Source organism: Parasteatoda tepidariorum, chromosome 9 (genome assembly GCF_982258835.1).
Source record: "Parasteatoda tepidariorum strain Cologne lab strain chromosome 9, Ptep-v5.0, whole genome shotgun sequence".
Taxonomy (NCBI): Eukaryota; Metazoa; Arthropoda; class Arachnida; order Araneae; family Theridiidae; genus Parasteatoda; species Parasteatoda tepidariorum.
Window position 1 is genome coordinate 40665226 of NC_141763.1, and position 6000 is coordinate 40671225.

The window sequence follows — 6000 nt, forward strand, 5'->3', positions numbered from 1 at the left end:
ATGTTGCATGTGCATTATTTTATTTGTCACCTTTCACAGCATAAATTAAAATTTTTAACCCCTTAAAGTTAAAAGTTTAATCCTTTAGGTCTCTGCTCATTATTATTTTTACTCCTAAAATATCACTACTTCTTTTGATCAATAAAAAAATATTTCACAACTATGATAATATCTATAATTAACTATATTTTAGTTGAATTTATGAACTGTTACAATTGACCCCGTAAGTGGGGACAATTGTAACAAGTGCACGACTGTCCAAAATTGTTAATAACTAATATAATAATATTTAAAATCAGGTATTTATTTTTGTTCTAGAAGAGGATAGTCTGCTTTACTCGTCTGTCAATTAATACTAATAATATATTGGATTTTTTGTTAGTTAAAAATAGTTAAGTAAAAAATGTTACAACTGACCCCACTCTCCCCTACTGTACAAGATGTATTAGAGTAGTTAAGTGGGTGAAATTAGTATTATTAACTATGGAATTAAATAATTTCCTAATAATTTTTTAAACTAAGAAAACAGAGAAAACTGTTTTTATAATTTAAAAAATTACACAACATAGAGTAAGCCTATACATTAAAAAATTTCGAATCAAGTTACGGCAAAAAGTACCGGCACTCAAGTTGCAGGTACTTTTTACCGTAAAATTCATTTCCATCCAACAAAAAATCTGTTATACCGTAATTTTACTAGAAATAATTATCATAAAATTACTGGATGAATATCACTAAAATTTACAGTATATTTTAGGGATGATGGGACCGCCATTTAATACCGTAATTTGATTCGAAATTTTTTACATAGCAAAATAGCGTTTCAGATATCTGTAGGGGAGAGTGGGGTCAATTGTAACATTTTTTACTTAACTATTTTTAACTAACAAAAAATTCAATATATTATCAATATTAATTGACAGACGAGTAAAGTAGACTATTCTCTACTAGAAAAAAAAATAAATACCTTATTTTAAATGTTATTATATTAGTAATTAACAATTTTCGACAGTCGTGCACTTGTTACAATTGTCCCCACTTACCGGGTCAATTGTAACAGTTCATAAATTCAACTAAAACATAGTTAATTATACATATTATCATAGTTGTGATATATTTTTTATTGATCAAAATAGTAGTGATATTTTAGGAGTAAAAATAATAATGAGCAGAGACCTAAAGGGTTAAACTTTTAACTTTAAGGGGTTAAAAATTTTAATTTATGCTGTGAAAGGTGACAAATAAAATAATGCACATGCAACATAATATAAATGATATAGGAAACTATTGGTGGTTCTTAAAGAGTTAAGTAATTGTTTGTAAGCATAAGATTATTTATTTTCAGCTGTTACAAGCGTCCCTTTACTTATTGTTACAATTGTCCCCAAGACGCCATTTCAGCTTCATTTGTTAAAAACAATGCTAGTTAATTAACTAAACTAATCTTTTTTTTCTGAAATGTTAATTAAGGTGTCCACTTACATATTCGGTTAATAATTTTTATTTATTTAAACAAAATTACTTTGTTACAATATAATATTCTAATACCAAAAAAATTACTTATGTAGCGTGAAAATATCTTTTGTGATGTAACTCTTTCAAAAGTACCTGGAAATGGTTGCCAGCAGGGGTGTACATGTAGATTTATTAAATACACCTTGTGCGCCACCTAAGAACCAAATCTAAAACCCGACACTCGAAATTTTTGCTCTGTTACAATCGTACCCTGTTACAATTGACCCCACTCTCCCCTAAACTATAGCCGTGGTTTATAAATGATATAGCTTATAAATTATATAGCTGTAATATAGATTAATACCTAAAACAATTTTTCAATAACGGTGTAAGTACCGGTACTTTGGGTGCATCCTCTGAAAAATCCATTTTACCGTAAAATATTATACCGTAACTTTTACAGTAATATTTATTTAATTCGAGTAATTTTACTGTAAAAACTACGGTGCTTGAGGGTTTTTCTTTGTTCCATAACATGTCCCGGTAGCTCGATCCGGTAAAAATAAATTTTACGGTAAAAAGTACCGGTACCCTGAGTGTCGATACTTTTTACCGTAATTTTTTACAGCGTGCTTTTTATCGGAAAATCGTTTCATATTCAAATGTTTTAGACACGAAAAAATAATTAATTTTTTTTAATAATGAGGTAATAAAATTAAGCTAATAAGAATATACTGTATCAACCTATATTTTAGGCACAGTTTGCTCTTATTAACTATGCTATTCATAAATTAGTACAAACTGTACCGATTGAAACGTAACTTAATTGAAAGGTAACTCATTCTAATGAAAGTGAATTAAAAAATGCAATGGTTGCAACCAATTTGCTCCCAAGCCTAATAAATAATAAGCGTAACAAAGATGCTTTTATCAGTTCAATATCTTTTGGGGTGAAATTCTAGAACAATGGAACAGGTGTAACTAGATTGGGGAAAATAATTGATATTTTTGCTAGTAATACGTGACCAGAAATTCTATCAACGATTTTATTTGATAGCCCTTAATACGATAATTTTATAATTCATAGATGATCTGTTCATATTAAGTCAACAAATAAGTAAGGAAAAAGATATGGTGTGAAAATAAATTATATAGAAAGTGTTTTGACATTTTTTTATGTCAGTAATATGGCTTACTTATTTTTATTTTTAGACCTTTCGAATTTCAAGAAATTTTAAAAATATATGTATGCTTCACAGCAACAAGAGTTCACATGTGGTAAAAATAAAAAGGTTAAATTTGTTTATGCTTAAACAATTTTATTAATTTGATGAGCGTAAGTACACTGTAAAAATTTTCGATAAAATATACCTGCACACAAGGTGCCGGTATTTTTTACCGTGAAATCCATTTTCACCGGAACAGAAAATCTGATATACTGTGATTTTTACAGTAATAATTATAGTAAAATCACTGAATCAGTCAAATTAAATAAATATTTCTGTAAAAATTACGGTATATTTTACGATAAAAATGGATTTTATGGATGATGCACCCTAAAGTGGCAATATCCGGAATTGTTTACTGTGAACATTTTCGTTACTGTAAGTTCGAGTCTTTGGAAGCAGAAAAAAATCGGGATAATAATCTAAAACTTAAAAAACTCTTATGAGTGTTACAATTAAGATATTAAATGCATAAAATATAACGGCACTTTGAAAAGTTCTTTAAATTTCAGAATCAAGCTGAGTTTACAGAATCATTTGTCAGTCTATTTATAATTGAGTTCCTCCTCAAGTTCATTGCAGTAAATATAGTGCTTATGAAGCTAATAATTGACTTATTTTCTGCGCGAGAAGTACTAAAATGTTAAAAAACTTGCAATATTTTCTTTTCAATACACGTTAAATGCTTAATAATAGAAAATGTTAAATAACAACTTAAATTCATTGGAATTTCTGGAGAAAAAAAAAACTGCAAGCTTCATAGTCATCATCATCATTGATTCGACAGCTCGGGGTGGGTCTTTGCCTTCTTTAGTACAATTTTCAAACTTCTTGATGTTTCTACCCATTCTATAATTGATTTTTTGAGCTAACTAAAAAAATTGCTTAACATATTCTTAACGTAGTTCTTCAATTGTGAATTGCTACAGTTAATACTCAACATCGCCACGAAAATTTCTTCTTTCTTTTCCTTTATTATTTAAAATTATCAAAATTTTAAATATTTTTTTTTTTTTTAGAAAAAGAAAAAAAAATAAACGCCGACTAATTCGTGAAATAAATGCTCGTGAATTTAAGTCTTGAAAAAAGTATTTCAGTTAAAAAAAAAAAGGATTGAAAAGGGCTGCGAGCGGACTGTGTTGGTTCCACAACGCGGCTTGGAAAAAAATGCTCCAAATGATTGTTAGATTTATTTCAATTAATATAAGCTTGCTCACGTCTCCCGGATTTACGTAATAAGAGATTTAATTCTATGTTGCGTTATCTTAAAACCTGAATAATTTTAAAATTGCAATTTTTAGGACTTAAAACAATGCATTAAGAATGAATTAATGCTATAACAGTGCCGTAGCGAGCTTAACTCGCGCCCGGGGCACAATACCTTTTTAGCGCCCCCCCCCCCCCCATTCGAAAACCATCTAATATTATAAGTAAAATATACTCGCAAAGTAATAAATAAATAAAGTCATAGGCTCAAGTTAGGCATTAATTTTGAGACAAAAAATGTAGTTGAGAAAACAAGACTAGATTTTGAAATGTATATGATCATCTAGAATTAGTTCATAAGATACCTATTATTTATTTTACATATTTATAAAGAAATATTTTAAAAACACGCAGTTTTAAAATAATAAAAAAGTAAATATTTATTATCTCTAAGGAGATACATATATTTAATAATATGATTATAATACATTAATAAAACTAATTACTATGTATAGATTTTCGCTTTTGATGAAGCAAATTTATCAATAATATCATCAAAGTTGATCATTCAAATTTTTCTCTTTCCACACTTAAAAATGCTAGGTCACTTAGGCGATCTTGTCCCACCGTTGATCGTAGATATGTCAAAATTAATTTTCTGAATGACCATTCGCAGCTAGCAATTGATACTGAGATAGTCAGGAGTATTTGAAGTGCCACTCTTAGGTTTGGAAAAACAACTTCTCCATACGGGATTATAAAAGTAAGAAATTCTAATGGAGTTTTAAGTTCAATTTCTTTTCTACTACGGAGTAACATTTTACAGTCACATTCTTCGATAAAGAGTTCTATTCCATTGAAATCTGTATTATACACTGTACAAACATACAAACACTTTGTACACTGCAAATATTTGGAGATAATATATGTAACCACACAGCGTAGATGCCATAAGGAAGGGCTAACAGACACAGGTTGAGTCAGCCCAGCCATTAGAAAAGACGTGTCATTTCTATTATGAATATATTATTAGTTTGATTAGTGTTCCTTTTTATTTACGAATTAACATTTGTTATATTTCACTGGCACTAAATTTAAAATATATTTTGCAGAAATAAATTATAATAAAAATTATCCAACAATTTTTTTTTGTTTTGCTGACCATTTGGCCCCCCCTTGCTCCCCCCTCGCTACGCCGCTGTGCTATAATATTAATAATAATTATACCATTTATTTTAATTGCTTTCTTATCCTCGCTTCTTGCACTGTAAATTCTGTGCGCAATATATTCAGCAAAAATAGCTTCTGTTTCAACTAGATGGCGACACTACCAATTTTTTGCCGAGTAGAAATTGAAACATGCATTTATAATGATTTTTCTTTTCTTCTCAGGAGATGATTACAAATATACCCGGTGAGCCAGAAATAATTTCAATAGAGAAACGAGCAAATTCTAATTGTCACCACAATTTTTATGCTTTTAGTTTTTAAATTACAATTAGTCACAGGACACCATGCATAACTTTCAAGTTATCAAATGTTCGTATGGTTCTGCATTAAGATTTTATTCATTAAAGGAATATATTATTTATGTCTTACTTTATTTACTATTCAAAGGTAGATGCTTCAATAAAATTCAAAAACATTTTCAAAATCTTTACATAATCATGATAAAATAAACTAGTTTCTCATAAATATTGCAGAGAAAATTGTGAAAATCATGCATTTTTTTGTTATTTAGAATAACAATCGACACTCCAAAGAAAAAATATATCTTTTTAAAAGATAGAAAATTAAGCACTTTTTACAAACCCCGAATATAAAAAGAGCACCTTTAGGCGCTTTTAAGAAATATAAATAAAAAATAAGAACCTTTAAGCACGTTTTGAAAAAGCTACGTATCCTGTCTATTGCATCATTGGAACTGTTTTTAAATGATGTCACACTTCGGGTACAAAGAAGTGTGATATACATATTTTGGTCAACATTGAAATATTTAAAATCAGATGATTAATGTATCCGACTACCCGAAAATTGCGATTTTCATCAAAATATGACAAATTGAGTTTTATGTTCTACATTTTTTATTATTTCCTTTGCTTCAAGAAAATAT

General features: G+C 28.7%; 1 long non-coding RNA gene across 1 annotated transcript in view; it reads right to left on the minus strand.

Annotated features, from left to right (window-relative positions):
- Positions 1–5491, minus strand: part of LOC107439678 (uncharacterized) — a 28463-nt gene extending 22972 nt beyond the window's left edge. The window contains exon 1 of the long non-coding RNA XR_015429173.1: positions 5115–5491. This is a non-coding gene — a long non-coding RNA (uncharacterized LOC107439678). The remainder of the gene's footprint in view (positions 1–5114) is intronic.
- Positions 5492–6000: the final 509 nt, after the last annotated feature.